The sequence below is a fragment of the Rattus rattus genome, chromosome 1 (assembly GCF_011064425.1).
Source record: "Rattus rattus isolate New Zealand chromosome 1, Rrattus_CSIRO_v1, whole genome shotgun sequence".
Classification (NCBI taxonomy): domain Eukaryota; kingdom Metazoa; phylum Chordata; class Mammalia; order Rodentia; family Muridae; genus Rattus; species Rattus rattus.
In genome coordinates this window covers 68,635,914-68,652,024 of record NC_046154.1, presented here as the reverse complement: position 1 = coordinate 68,652,024, position 16,111 = coordinate 68,635,914, and the positions used below count along the sequence as shown (strand labels likewise).

The following is a 16,111-nucleotide window of genomic DNA, read 5'->3' as shown; positions in this document are numbered from 1 at the left end:
ACGGTTGGTTGACTCTTCCTTTGGAAGCTTGCACAGTGCTTTCTGTTGACATGACAGCTTGTCTTCTCAGAAGACATATTCCACAGTTCCAGCCCATTGTCCTCTGAGCCCTGATTCTGAATTCCTTGTTGTCTTTCATAATAGGAACTTACTTTTCACATATGGTAGGCAACCAAGGGCCATCACAATAGTTTGTACTGTTTGGGAAGTCCCTTAGTCAGCCCTGACTCATGACTCAACATTTCTCATTCCTGGTAATGGAGTTTTTGTAAGATGACCACTGGCACCTGGAGGGAGGGAACATTGTTATTGAAGATGAGAAAATTTCACTTAAATTGTGTATGCATATTTATACAAGGCTAACATGCATGATAGTTTTCCTCCTTATGTAGATTATTAATAGTATGATTCCTTTTGAATCATTTTACCTTCCTCCCACCTTCTGTATTATCCCCCCTCCTCTTTTCCTGATCATCTGTTCCCTGCTGTCTCCTTCTTTATTGCTCCCACACCCCACTACCTGCATTGTTTCCTTTTTACTTTCTGGTTTCTGCAGTTACTCCAGGCTATGTACTCACATCTGAAGATTTGGAGTTAGGAACCTCTGATGAGAACATTAACCTTTGTCTTTCTATATCCGGGTTACCTACTCTTGCTCTTTACAGCTGAATACTAATCCATAATGTATGTTTTGAGTAGACCAACAGTGAACATGGAATCATGAATGTGGGTGAGCAAGTGTCTACAGAGTATGATGTCCTTTAGGAATATGGGGAAGACTGATATAGCTGGTCACGTGCTGGGTATATGTTTAGCTTCTTGATTTACATGGTGGATGCAGTGGCTTGCAATCTCCCCAGCAGTGAATGAGAGTCCACTCTGCCTGGCCTTTCCTATAGTATTTGTTTTCGGTTATTTTATTGATCACTGTATTTCTGGCTGGTTTAAGATGAAATCTCAAAGTGATTATGACTTATATTCCCCTACTTGCTAGGGAAGATGAATGTTTTTGAGATATAACTAAGGCATTTTGCTTTGTCTGTTGAGCATTCTCTATTCAGGTCTCTAGCAGAAAGTCCCGTTGACTCCTCTATCGTGTAGGGTCCTGCCCATGCCTTCACCTAGTGGTTTAATTGCTTCAGGCTTCAGGTTTGGGTCTTTGATTCATTTGGTTTAGTGTTCATGGAAGGTGATTGATAGGGGTTTAATTCCATTCTTCTGCATGTGGACATCCAATTTTCCTAGCAGCATTTGTTGAAGACACTTTCTTTTTTTTTTGCCCATTTTACCTGTTTGTAAGCTTTTTTATTTTCATCATTATTTTTGCAATAGAAACTTTCAACCATAATCATCTGTTATCTTAGTGGGAGGTTTTTCTGGACCTTATTTTGGAGTGCTATGAACATTACGATTCCATGCGATGTTTCTGGCTTGGTAATAAGCTGTTTCGGATGACTCGTAGCTGAGCATCCCGAGTGGGATTAAGGAAGAGCAGAATCGATGGCTGGCACACCATTAGCTCACACTTGAGGCATGGTGGATGAGAAAGCTTCCTCCTGGTTATAGGCTCCTCTCTGCTTGCAGAGAGTCAGTTTAAGGAGCAGTAAGATGCTATATTTTTGACAATCACTGAAACTTTTAATAGAACCTCAATCTGCCTCTGCCCTCTTCAATGAGAAGCTGCTCTTAAGAGAAACCTTGCCAGCCTCCTCCCAGTAGCGTGCCTTTTGTAGGAAAGAGCAAACCAGACCTGCTTTTGCACAGACAGCTACAGCAGGATGAGGGGCCTTCCTGAATGTGATTTTATAGAGAATTACAATCCTAGCTTTTTGGTAGAGATATTTTCAGGACATATTTTATTTTCTCCTTTCTTTGGGATAAAAAACATTGTTTCATCTGGGTTTACTAAGTCATTACACCAAATGTGTGAAAAAGTTGTTTTATAGTAGCAATTAGTAAACTAGAACAAATAATGTTGCTTGCTAAATGCTGGATACATATGGCAGCCACAGTGCTATGTGTTTGATACACAGTCTGGCTTAAATGGATTATCCTCACAGTAATCTTTTACTTGAATTGAGAGCTCTTTGGAAAATAGTTTAAAGTGGTCTTTGTTACAGTGCATTTTTAAAGTGGGTTTAATTATTGATTGGTTTGATGTTTGAAATGATGGGGTTGGAGCATATATTGAAGTCCTCCAGACTGTCTTTAGAGATACCACCACTAATCCTGACAACATTATAAAATTCAAAGATATTTCAGTTTTCCTAGTATGATATACTTGCCTAGACTTAATCTCAGGACCTATTGGTGTCCCAGGCTTTCCTTCACCTTTTTGTGTAATGGAGGGTGTGGTTAACTCAATAGAGGGAATATCAAGTAGTCACACTTATACTGTGACTCTACCTCTGCTAGGTATGTAGACCTTGAAGGACAGTTCCCTCATCTCTTCTTACAGGGCTAGCTGTGGTAAGAATGTATCAAGAAAAATTACAGGTTGGGGATTTAGCTCAGTGGTAGGCCGCTTGCCTAGCAAGCGCAAGGCCCTGGGTTTGGTCCCCAGCCCCGAGAAAAAAAAAAAAAAGAAAAATTACAAAATGACTAGCAAGTAAGTACCCTCTCTAGTTAGGTGTTGCCACCTAGCCTAGTCAGAACTGTGGTAACATTGAAACAGTTGCTGATGGGTAAGCATCAAGAGACTTTACTATTTTTCTCTTGCACTCAACAGTGAAAAACTGTGGCTACTTTGCATTTGCACTTCAGGCTAACTGTACCTCTGGGTCTGTGTGTCCAGCAGCTTTTCTGGGTGAACTGTGCCCCACAACTGATCCACATACTACCACTTTCCTGCTGCGGGACCTCCTGCATGCTCACCCTGCAAGTTCACCAGTGCTGCTTTGCCGGTAGGCACAGAGTTTGGATGAAGGATGTGTAGTGCTGGCTGTGTTATCCATACACTACAGAGCTCCTTTCTCTGTTAAACCACTGATAGGGCTGCAGAGAGAGCTTAAATGCAGGTGCTGACTTCAGCCCTAGGCTAGGGATTTTCGTTTTGTTTTTCATAGGCATCATTTCTTTACATTATTTTCAATTAATCCTCTGAGAATTTTACACACATATGCAGTGTATTCTGATTACATTTATTTCCCCATCCCTCCCTAAATTCTCCTAAATTTATTTATTTTGCTCTTCCCTACTGAATGTCCTTTTAAAAACTATGTAAATAGCTCATCTAGTCCAGTGTCTGCTGCCATAAAGGTATAGATGTGGAGCCAGCATTGGAATATAGACAACCTACTGGAGGCCACACTACTGAAGAAAAATGATTTTCTCTTCTCCAGAAGTCATCAAATGCTAATAGCTTCTCAGTTAAGGGCAGGGCCTCATAAGCCCCTCCCACTCCATGATGGAATATTGGCTGGCTTGATGTTATACAGGCAACCACAGCTGCTGTGAGCTCATGCGAACGGTGGTCCTATCATATCCAGAAGGTACCATAGTCCTTCCCTACCTCTGGCTCTTATGTTCTTTCTGCCTCCTCTTCCAAGCTGCTCCCTAAGACTTGAGGGGAGGAGGTTGTAATATAGCTTTGACCAGTTAAGGCAATCTACTGCAAAAAGAAATGCCCCCTATTGAGTCTGAGAGTTAAATTGATCAATGTGTTAAAAGATAGGAGTTCATAGAGGAATTTGATTGTATGTCTAGTTAGCAAATATAGCCCTTGGCTCACCCTGGGAACTTTGAACCCCTTAACCATTCTTTTTCTCTCTTAAGTGCTTCGATTCACAGTTCCAGGCATGTGTTTCCTCCTGTGGAAAAGGCTTTAAATCTAATCAGAGTGTGGCTGGTCATCAAACATAAAGTGGTTGTTTACCCTGTGACTTATATTCATGCTGCAATTACTCCTATGCATATCTTACCACACTCATTCTTATTGTAGTTCACAGGGTTCACTGCTGAGTAAGACTGTTGGTTGGGGCAAAGCAGTATAATTAAAAAAACAACAACCTAATCTCCTGCATTTTAAGAGGTTGGAGGTTTTGCTAGACTTCACAGCCATAGTTAATAATCCACTTTGGAGTCACTTAAGGCATAAGACTACTGTCCATCTTTGTACTTGGCCTGCTTGTTTAACCTGTTTTCAAAAGAACACCAACATTGCTAAACTTGATATTCCATAATAATCAATGTTTACAGCCTAAAAGCTAGTGCACTGAAGTAACCTTTTATGAACCAAGAGGGACCATAAATGGTATGTGTTTGTGTGAGTATTGTGATGATCACTTGCTAAAACCAGGATATGCAGATTGAAAGCCATCTTATAAAATGAATGTCTATCATAAATGTTGATGTTGCTCAATAAGCAATAATTACTGCTTGTTACCTAGGACAGATCTAATCCCTTGTAAACCTCTGTTATAGGTTTCTGCATAGTAGCCCTCATTTCTTTACCATGTGATACTTGATATGCTATTAGACAAATATAGAGCAAATCACTTTCTTAAGGACAGACAGACGGACAGACATACACACACACAATCACAAAATAGCATTTGGCAGGCACGGATTCAGACTGCCTACATTTTCAAATTTGGACTCACTCTTAGTCAAAACGACACCAAGGGGAAACTCTATTCTTGGTTTCTGTCCTTAATGTGACATGGATACATTATTGCTGACTTTGAGTTTATTATTAATATGTCCAATAGTTGATGACTTTTCTCCCTCAGCAGCTGACAGAGAACCTTCCAGGAGTATGAAAACTAGTTAGAAGCAGAGAAGCTTCCTGGTTGGTACCAATTAAATTTCTCCATGCCCTGTGACCAAAGTATATGGTGTTCTCAGCAATAGAGTTGTAGCCACAAGTTATTATTATTACTGATGATGATGATGATGATGATGATGATGATGATAATGATGATGATGGTGATGGTGATGGTGATGATGTAGCCATAATTTGGGCTACACAGCTTTGGCTCCTGGTGTGCACCTGCCCAAGAGCTATCTGAATTAATGGAAGACACACATACACACACACACACACACACACACACACACACACACACACCAGTTAATTTTTCACATACAGTAAAATTTTCACCTGTTCAAAGGTCCTCTGGTACTTCTGAGATTCCTAAAGCTTCCTCTACTATCCCTGGCCCAATCAAGGAAATGGCCAGTGGCCACTTACCCAAATTCTTACATGGCTGTTTGGCTTTCTCTCCTGCAGCTCTTGTGTCCCATCCCCCTCCCCTGAGTCATGGTGATCCTCCCCTCCTCTCTTCCAGTTCCTAGCCTGCTCAGTCTAAAAGTTCTGCTCCTCTCTCTTTGCCCAGCTATTGGCTATATTGTTTGATCAAAAAACCAATCGGGGACAAGGACCTTTAGTGTTTGGACATGCAGAGATCGCTAACTAATTCAAAGCATTGGACCAATCCCCATCATCGTCATTATTTTGAGTCCCTAGATCAAAGTCTATCCACAGTTTGAAGGGTGATATCCCACACCTGGCACCAGACTTTTATTTGGTGGTTGTGGCTTTGGGGGAACATTATTTCTTGTGTAGAGCAATTTTCATTAAACACCTGTCTCCTTCCCCATTATTCCCCTTTGTCTGTTTTCTTCTGTCTGCCTTGCCTTGGGATCTTTTTCCTTACCAGTGGCCCCTTTCTAGTTTCCTGGATTCTATGGATACTTCAAATTAAGCACACAAATCTAAAGATTTGGAGTAAAGAACATGTGAGAACATGTGATGTTTGTCACTCAGTGTAATGTTTTGGCTTTTTATACATTTATCTGCAAGTTCATAATTTTGTTTTTCTTAAGGCTGAATAAAACTTCATTGAAATTAGGTACCACATCTCCATGATCTGTTCTTCAGTCGAGGGACATTTAGGCTGTTTCCATGAGTGAGCCGTTGTGAACAGAGCAGTGATGAACATGGGTATACATGTGTGTCTGTCTAATAGCACATGGAGCCCTCTGGGTTCATGCCCAGGAGTGACAAAGCGGAGTCACATGGTGGATCAATTTCTAGACTTTTTAGGATCTGTCACACTGATTTCCACAGTTGTTGTACCAGTTTGTACTCTATCCACCAGTTCATGAACATTCCCCCTTTCCTACATCCATGACAACCTTTGTTTTCTTAGTTTTAGCCATTCTGACAAAGGTAAAGTAGAGTCTCTAAATACTTGTTCTTTTCACTTTTTTGATGACTAAGGGTGGCGAAGAGCTTCACAAAATATTCCTTAGCTATGTGTCTATTCTTCTGAACTCTCCCTTCAGCTCCATAGACTGTTTATGTCGTCTGATTTGTTGTTTGTTTTTGTTTTCCTTTGTGATTAGACCTTTGAGATCTTTGTGTTTTCAAGACCCTAACCCTCTGTCAGATGTATAGCTGGCAGCAATCCTTTGTCCAGTTTGTGAGATGTCCCAGGCAGTTGTTTCCTTTGCAGCACAGAAGCCTTTAAACGTTGGGAAGTCATTGAAGGAATCAGAGAAAGAACTGGAAGAGCTTGAAGGGGCTCAAGACCCCATATAAACAACAATACCAAGCAACCACAGCTTCCAGGGACTAAGCCACTACCCTAAAGACTATACATGGACTGACCCTGGACTCTGACCTCAGGTAGGTAGCAATGAATATCCCACTAAGAGCACCAGTGGAAGGGGAAGCCCGGTCCTGGCAAGACTGAACCCCAGTGAACGTGATTGTTGGGGAGGGCGGCAAGGGGGAGGATTAGAGGGGAACACCCATAAAGAGGGGGAGGGGGAGGGATTAGGGGGATGTTTGCCCGGAAACCGGGAAAGGGAATGACACTCGAAATGTATATAAGAAATACTCACGTTAATAAAAAAAAAAAAAAAGAAAACGTTGGGAAGTCCTTGTTGTTGTTCTGTTTCCTGGGAGAATGGCATCCTACTTAGAACACTTGAGCCTATATTCTGAAGTGTGTTCCCTACTCTTCCAGAAGTTTCAGAATTTCGGGACAAAATTCATCATTTGGGTTTTCGATCCATTTGGAATTGATTTGTTTTCAGGGTAGGAGAGAAGGGTTAAGTTTCATTTTTATGTATGTAGATGGTATTTTCCCACCACCATTTGTTAAAGATGCTATCTCTTGCCAGTGTGTATATTTGGTTCCTTTGTCAAAAACTAGATGGTTGTTGTTGTATGGACTTACACCAGCCTCTCGGTTCTGCTCCATTGATCAGTGAGTCTGGTTCTGTGCTGCATTTACAGCAGTGGCTCTGTGATGTAACTTGAAATCAGGAATGGTGATACCTCTGTCATTCAGAGTTCAGAACCGTGATGCTTATCCAGAGTCTTTTGTACTTTGACATAAGTTTTAAGCATATGAATCTTATGGCTTTTTTTTTTTTTTTACAATTTTACAATTTTAGTTAACAATTGTTTGAAGTTATTTTTTGAAGGGATTATGTTTGAAGGGATTACAATGAATCTTATATTGCTTTTGGTATGGTGGCCATTTTCATATATTAGTTGGTGTGCACAGGATATCTATATCTATCTTTTAGCATCTTCTTCAGTGTCTTTCTTCAGTATTTTAATATTTTCATCATGTAGTGCTTTCACTTCTTTGGTTAGGTTTATTCCAGGGCATTTTGTTTATTTTGAAGCTGTAATGAGTGTAATTGCTTCCCATTTGCTTCTCAGTCTATTTGTCTTGGTATAATGGAAGGCTATTTTGACGTGTTAATTTCATAACCCGCCTCTTTACTGAAAATGTTTTCTTTGGACTCTCATTCACAGAATCATGCCATATGCAGATAGGGCTACTTTGATTTCATTTCCTTTTGTACTCCTTTTAAGTTTTTCTCATCTTTTTGCTCGAACTGGGACCCAGCACTGTGTCAATAAGAGTGGTGAAGGTGGAGAGCTTCTTAGTCACGATCTTAGTGGGAATGGAGTAGCCAGGCTTCAGAAACATTTTCTTTCCTCATCTCATTCTCTTGAGTAACTCATCAAGTTTTGTGCCATGGTAGATAGCAGAAGCAGTGATAAGTGTCATCTTCTAATATTACAGGCCTTCTTTCCAGACTCTGTAACCAGTCCTTGCTTGTTCTTATTTGTTATAAGCCCTTGACATTGAGACCCTCAGACCTGACATTGTCCAGTGTTCCAGCTCTCAGAGAAGAGTCTCACACCCCTGGTCTTAAAGACGTGACGGCTCCTTGAATGCTTCTGGTGACCTGGGTCTGTGGTTCCTATCCCTGGCTCCCTTCCACCAGCAACCTGCCCATTCCTATCTTCTGCTTCTTGTCTTTCTGCCCTGGCTCTTCTTTTGTAAATTCGTGCTCTCATGTGTACATGGTGTGTGTGTGTGTGTGTGTGTGTGTGTGTGTGTGTGTGTGTGTTCAAGCATGTGTGTACACGTGCATGCTGAAGCTCAAGGTTAATGTCCATATTCTATATCGCTCCCCGGCTTATGCATTGAGATATGGCATCACAGCTGAGCCCCAAGTTCACTGCCTGTGCATACTTTGGTTGGTCAGCTTGCTCCAGAGATCCTTCGAATGTCATTCAGCATTATTTGGTCTCTAGGCTTCCAGACTCTGGTCTTCACACTTGCATGACAAGTACTTTAACCTCTGACTCACCTTCCCATTCTGACCCCATTGAACTGTTCAACCACTGTTTCAATTGCCAATGGCTCTTGCTAGAACAACTCCAGGTACTAGTCTCCACTGGGATGATACTTAGGAGAAGACAACCTGAAGATCATCTGTTCACTGGTATCAGGTTCAGGCTTACCCCTCCAAGAGCCAGGATGTCCATTAGGCAGAAGGATTCCCTTGGCACCTTCCCTGAGCTGTCAGAGTTGCAGTGTGGACTAAGACCTGTGGCTAGGGGCTCTGTGTCTCTTCCTTTTCATCTGTCAATCAGTGATTCTGGGTGCTTTGCACTGGATGGAGGGCTTGGAGACTGGATGCCAATAGCAACAGGATAATCAGGAACCCAGCAGTGGGTTTTGGAAACAGTGTGCCAGCTGCTAGAATTTCCTCCATTATCACCCTAGTGCCTTAGTTGTTAAGCAGTTTTGAAAGCTATTGTGTGCAGAAGAACAGGTCTAGGAGGGTACACTAGAAACTCAACATCAGGAGTGGATTCCCAAAACAATGGATTTCTGTGATACCAGTGGGACCTTCAACTGTCAAGCCACTGGCAGGTAGGTGCACACAGGCAGAATTTGTACACAGTGCTTGCCAAAGGCAATTCTCCCTGTTGTAAATATTTCATATTATGTCAGCGACTTCTTTAGTGTTTCTGGTTCAGTCTGAATGACTAGGAGAGGCCACTCTACAGGAGTCTGTATTGGGCCTGATATTGCAGCACTAGGGAGAGTAAAACAGAGGGTATTTCTGAGTTCACTCACTGAGTGGGCCTGAGCATCTTGCTTCTATAGCTAGAGAACTGTTGGGAACAACCACAGCCATTTATTTAGCCAGTAACAGCCTTGCCTTAGTGCCCACCATGGCTATCAGGGCTTGTGCTTTATCCAGCCCCAGTCGCAGGCATCCTTTACCAGTACTCCTTCTCTTACCAGTACTCCTTCTCTTACCAGTACTCCTTCTCTGACTAGTACTCCTTCTCTGACTAGTACTCCTTCTCTTACCAGTACTCCTTCTCTGACTAGTACTCCTTCTCTGACTAGTACTCCTTCTCTTACCAGTACTCCTTCTCTGACCAGTACTCCTTCTCTGACCAGTACTCCTTCTCTTACCAGTACTCCTTCTCTGACTAGTACTCCTTCTCTTACCAGTACTCCTTCTCTGACTAGTACTTTCTCTGACCAGTACTCCTTCTCACCAGTACTCCTTCTCTCACCAGTACTTTCTCTGACTAGTACTCCTTCTTACCAGTACTCCTTCTCCCACTAGTACTCCTTCTCTGACTAGTACCCTTCTCTACCAGTACCCTTCTCTGACTAGTACTCCTTCTCTTACCAGTACTCCTTCTCTGACCAGTACTCCTTCTCTGACCAGTACTCCTTCTCTGACTAGTACTCCTTCTCTTACCAGTACTCCTTCTCTTACCAGTACTCCTTCTCTGACTAGTACTCCTTCTCTTACCAGTACTCCTTCTCTCACCAGTACTCCTTCTCTCACCAGTACTCCTTCTCTGACTAGTACTCCTTCTCTTACCAGTACTCCTTCTCTGACTAGTACTCCTTCTCTCACCAGTACTCCTTCTCTTACCAGTACTCCTTCTGTCACCAGTATTCCTTCTCTTACCAGAACTCCTCTTACCAGATCCCCTTCTCTTACCAGTATTCCTCTTACCAGAACCCCTTCTCTTACCAGTACTCCTCTTACCAGAACTCCTTCTCTGACTAGTACTCCTTCTCTTACTAGTACTCCTTCTCACCAAACTGAAAAAATGGTTTGTGGAGACATGTTGTTGTAAAAAGCTAAACAGCCCTGGATGGCATGGTAACTTCAAGAGGGAGGATAATTGACAATGGTGATTTTTAGAGTCCAGTCTGCAGGCTATTAAAAATGGCTGTCCATACTTACAATGGCTCTGGCCATCTGAATGACTGAGAACTCTTCAGCTCAAAGCAGTGCACATAACACCAGGCAGGCCAATAACTGCTTTATAAGGAGTCAGCTTCTTCCCTGTCCAGTGTCCTTTCTTATTTCTAAGAAAAAGGACATCAGAAAGATATTTGAAAACAAACAAAGCAAAAATCTGTCCTTAATGTTAACAGTTTTAACACAATTGTTGAATTGCCTTAACAATGGCTTATGTATGTTCAGTGCTAAGAGACGTGGGCCTGCTGGTGTGTGTCTCCTGCCTCTGTTTTCAGTCTGTTCATAGCAGAAAGCATGCATTAAGTGCATAAGAAGGAAGGTCTGGGCTGCAGCTCGTAGGGCCTTAGGTTGTGTGCCCAACACCCTGTACATTTGTTCCCTGCTTCACTCCATGTATTATCTTTTTGTAGTTTTCTTTTTACTCTTTTAGATATTATGCATTTGATTCCTTTGTTAGATCATATATATTCATTAATTTTAATTAAATTTATGAAATGCAAAGCTAACTGCTACGACCTTATTCTGGGGATGAAAGACATCATCTCTCAGGCCTTTGAAATATTGATTTGATGTTGTTGTTCAGTAAATCAGGTCTGACATATCATAGTTACTTGCTAATTGCACAGTTATTAATGGTTCTGGGGAAGGATCCGTCACAGAGATGTCAAGGTTGATAAAAATGTATCATGGTTAACATAACCCAGCTCTCACAGACTGTTATGGATCTGTGATTAAAGAGAAATTTCTGCCTGTAGCTCAGCCTGAGATAGAAGCTAAAATAAATCACAACTTAAAAAAAAAAAAAAAAAAGCAACCCAGAGTAACTCTCTTAAAGTGACATCAAGGCCTATCGGAATATCATGATCTGCAGTCCTGGCCCCGAATTGATGAGGTTGTTGTTATTACTACTTGGTATGGAGAGAGACACTTTTCCTCCAGTCTCCAGTTCTCGCTCTTTGTCACCACCAGTGGCACTTTTAAGTAACAGAGTCCTAGTGGGGAAAACACAGGAACATTTTTTTTTTCCCGTCCTTTGGAAATGGCCTTTAGTTTTAGCCTAACCATGTTTATGTGCCAAGCTTTCATTAAGTGTGAACAAACGAAGTTGCTAGCTGCTAAGGGACATGTCAGGAGTGTTGTTAAGCCAAAAGTTCTAATTGAAATGTGGGAGTATTTTTCTAATGTCCTTGAGGCATGTTTATTGCCATGAACATGCAAGGAATTTGAGCTCGCTGTGTAAGCATGGGATGCAAAGTGAAACCACACCACAGCAATTGTAGCCTGGATCGCTCCGGCCTGCAGTCCTTGGCTTCCTTGGAATTAACTCACCGAGGTGCACTGCAGCCTCTGGTTCCTTGCCTCTGTGCGTTGTTGCTCTCTAAAAAGGGAAGTGAATCAATCTTCGCATCATCCTAAGACAGTCAAGAATTCGGAAAAGGAGAAGTTTTACATGTACATATACCATATTAACACAGAGTAACATTTGAAAAAGAAAACAATACTGATTTTGACTGCTATAAATATATATGTTGTGTAGAAAATTTAAGAGTACTCTCTTGGAAGGAATTAAAGTATTTTTCCCTACCATTGACATAAATGACTTTTCTTCCCAGTGCTGTCTTTTCCCCCTTGATTTCCTCATTTTTCATAGAGAACAGTGATCTTTTGGAGAGAGAATTATTCATAGAAATATTGGGAACCTTTTCTTTTTTTTTGCTTAAAGAAATTTTTAGTTTCAAAGTAACTTTCAATTTTAAATGTCATGAGATAGAGAAATTCCAAGAGTGAGGAAAAGGGCCTTGTGGATGCTGGATCCAGAGTCATCACCCTCTCTGGGTCCCCTGATTGGCTTTGTTACTTTCCCCTCTCCCTCTGCACACTTGCTCTCTTCTCCTATCCCCTGTAGACTGGGGTAGGCTGCCCACCAATGGGTCAGGAGATGCATCTAGAAACCTGAACACCCCCGCCTCTCCTTTCTCTGGAGCTGAGGACTGAAAACAGGCCTTTGCCCTTGCTAGACAAGTGCTCTGCCATTAAACGAAATCCCAGAACCTTCTTATGTGGTGTAAATAGAGTGATAAACAACTTCATCAAGTTCACAAATCTAATTCCAGCAGGAATCCCAGTAATGACTCTTGTCTCCTCTGCCGAGTCCAGGATTCCTTTAGAATGCTGCACTTAATAGTCTCGAGTTTCTTTGAAAGTTCTGTCATCTCAGTAGGGAATTGATTTTTCCTTGCTTTGCTCAGCATGCTGGGGTTCATCCAAGCTGGGGTACGGTCCCTGATTATTGCCGAGTAATTGCAGAGGTGTCCACGGACTGCTCGACAGCTCTCTGGGGAAGGGCAGCAGACATATTCCCAGGTGCTGGGTTTGTCAATAGAGCCGCCATGTATATGCAGGGTTTTATGTGAGCAGAGGCTTTATTCCTTTGGGATAAATGCCCATTAGGGTAATATTGCTGGGTTGTGTGATAGTGAAATGTTTTCATTAAAAATTGCTAAACTTTTCAATTATCAAAGTTTTTTAGTATACTTTCATATTTGGTAGAGGTTAATATCACTTGGCAGCTTTTACTTTTAAAGTGTCTTCCAGACACAGATACATAAAAATGTTGTATTAGATCGCTTATGTGTCTATGTGTGGTTTATCCTGCCAGTGGCATTGCAGGCGACCTTCAAGTAGCATTTCCTGCATTGTTCTGACAACCCAGGGCAGGAAAATTGTCTCACCTTGGTACAGTGTGTACCTTTCCTGGATTTTGCAGTAATGAGCTGTGAAAAAGTGAGGTCGTGGAGTCAGACCTGTTTGTCCTTTCCCCCTCTTTCCCTTTTCAAAACAGTACATGGGTTCCAGGTTCCACAGAATCACATGGAATATATCCTAAAACACAGATCCGTAGGCCACACTGCCAGACCGTAACTCAGCATGTACACTGAGAAATTTTAAGATCTCGTATTAAAAAAAAAAAAAAAAAAAAACTCAACTGAAGGGAAATTGAGAGCCAAAGACGCAAATTTCACAGAATTAATGATGGCATTGGAAATGCTGGGTAATGGCGTCCTGGTAACCTTGACTTTGTAAGACTGCCAGCCGATTCAGCACTTCCGTAGAGAGTTAGCCGCTCTGCTTCCTCATTAAAGAGTGTGAGCATTCTTTGACTGAGATGAAATGCCATAGCTAATGAATCCCACTTCAGTCAATAGAATCGACTAGGAACTGCCCAGTGACTAATGTCGGAGGTGAGTAAGTCCCATGGAGCTTAACTGGAAATTGACCTCTGCAACCTGACAAGTTTTCACCCAAATCTGCTTCAGTGTAGGAGATGCATGCATTCACTTGTAGATCTTAAAATGGAGGTGGTAAATTCCCATTTCATGTGGTCCGTTGGCTTGATACAGATATTAAAGTTTGTGGCTTGGCAATAGTTAAAATGGAGAGCAGAGAAAGAAAATTTAAGAAGCCTTGGTTTCCAAGCAACCACACACCTATTAGCAGATGTGCATTCTTCTTGCTTTATTCTAAGATACTAAGAGTATAAATAATTGACTATGCCGAGACTTGAGCAGCCGTTATAGTCATCTGACTTCTAAGCTCTTTGCCCTGGAGCTCACTTTGGCAAGGTTAGTGAGTTAGGTAATAGAGTCACCCAGAAAGTGGACCACATACGTATGGCATGGCCGCAGACCTTGGCAATGACTTGGACTTCGGTAGGTATTTATTTAGTGATTGAAGGGATCCTGACCTTAACTCACCAGGTTGTATACTTCAAAGCAAGCTGAGTTTACTTTCTCTGAACAGTACCTGTCTCCTCATCCTCAGTCTGGGAGATGTTAAGAAGTGGCTGCTTTCTCTCATAAATGGCTCATGAGTTACAGACCCTACATTAGGTGGTTCAGTTTTACTCACGGCTCTCTCTGAGGTAGGAGTGAGTTTTCCGTGGATGAGCTTCCCTCATGGATTACTCTGATATCGATACCTCCCACTGTGTACATCTAGCCCCATTCCTGTTTGCCAAGACCTAGAATTTCCTAGTCTGATATATACCGAACATTTTCTAATGGGTCAAATTCAAAATGTCCTGCAAGGACTTACTCTCTTGTCTATATGTCTGAAAGGCTAATAAGCCTCTTCTGCTCTGCACTGGCTTGGTTGGCACCTAAAACCATCATGGAGCCCTTATACCTCTTGTCTTGTTACCCTTATAACAGCCTCCTGCTGTGTCACGTCCTCCAGTTCTGCCTCAACAATTCTCCCCAGCAGTTGTTTTCTGTTTCTTCTTGCACTTTGACCTTGACTTGTCCTCTTCCACCTTGTGCTGGCTCAGAGTCAATCTTCTAGACATAACCACAAGGATTTTTCAAGGAACATAATTCTGTCACAGATATTTCAACATCTTTATGTGTGATATTGGCTCACCAACAAGGTCGTCTAAACTTCTTTGCTTGGCCTAAAGTCTCAGCATGAGCTTAGTCATTTCTTGTCACTATCCACGCACACTTTGGAACACAGCCACGAAGAACAGACATTGGTCTGTAGCTGCCATGATACCTTGCTAGCTTACCTTGGTTCTGCTGTCTCTTCTTACAGATCAATGTCTTAACTCTTCTGCTTCCAAGACTCTGTCCTATTGTTGTTGTTCTTTAGCTTCCGTTGCTTACCCAGCTATTCCATCCCAGTTTTTGGCAGTAGATCTTTCTCTGAGGTCTCTGTACAGAGCCCTATGTATGCCTCTGTGATACATGTGTATTTATTTCCTTGAACTTATCTGTAAGCTTTTAGAGTGGAAGATGTCTATATTTTACTTCCTTTTGTATCCTTCTGATATACTGTGGCAGCTTAAATCATTAGGAGTTAACATTGTATTTGATTACAGAGCATTAGCTGTGTAAAGGGGTAGTAAGAAATGTCTTGACTCTTACCCACAATGCATCCTTAAGAATTATTGATATATTCTTTGTATTTATATTGGCTATCTGCCACCCCAAAACAGAGTGGCTTAAATAAATAAACATTTTATTTGTTGATTTTATTGGAAAATAATGTTTAGGTAGGTTTCAGCTAATTATGTCCTCTTCAGGGCTTTTCTTGGGTTCAACGATTTTGTGCATCCTGAAGTTCATGTGATCTCACACAGGTCTAAGTTTGCTGTTGGCCCAGCCAGCTTCTTTCACCCTGACAGGGCTGCCCTCTGCTTCTTTATGTGATGGTCTAGAAGCAGCAGGAAGTATAGGTGGAAATGCTAGGCCTCCAGGCCCAGGCCCAGGCCCAGGCCCAGGCCCAGGCCCAGGAGGTTGGCTGCTTCCCTTCTGTTACATTGATTGGTCTGTGCAAATCATGAGAACAGATTTTATCGGGATGGGAAGAGCAGCTAAGTCACTTGTAAAGGATGAAGGCATCAGTGACTGCCACTAGCACAGTACTCCTTATTAGAACTGTGTAAACCCTGAGCGTCTTTTGTCCGTTTTCGTATTTCAGTGGTAGTCTCTCCTCACATCGTAAGTTTTGTATGCCTCCCTTCCTAAACCAACCAACCAGTCAACCAACCAAC

At 41.9% G+C, this 16,111-nt stretch overlaps 1 protein-coding gene across 1 annotated transcript in view; it reads left to right on the top strand.

Moving 5' to 3' along the window:
* The window catches only part of Sh3gl2 (SH3 domain containing GRB2 like 2, endophilin A1), a 174,548-nt gene that overhangs the window by 69,285 nt on the left and 89,152 nt on the right, over positions 1-16,111 (top strand). The window lies entirely within an intron of this gene.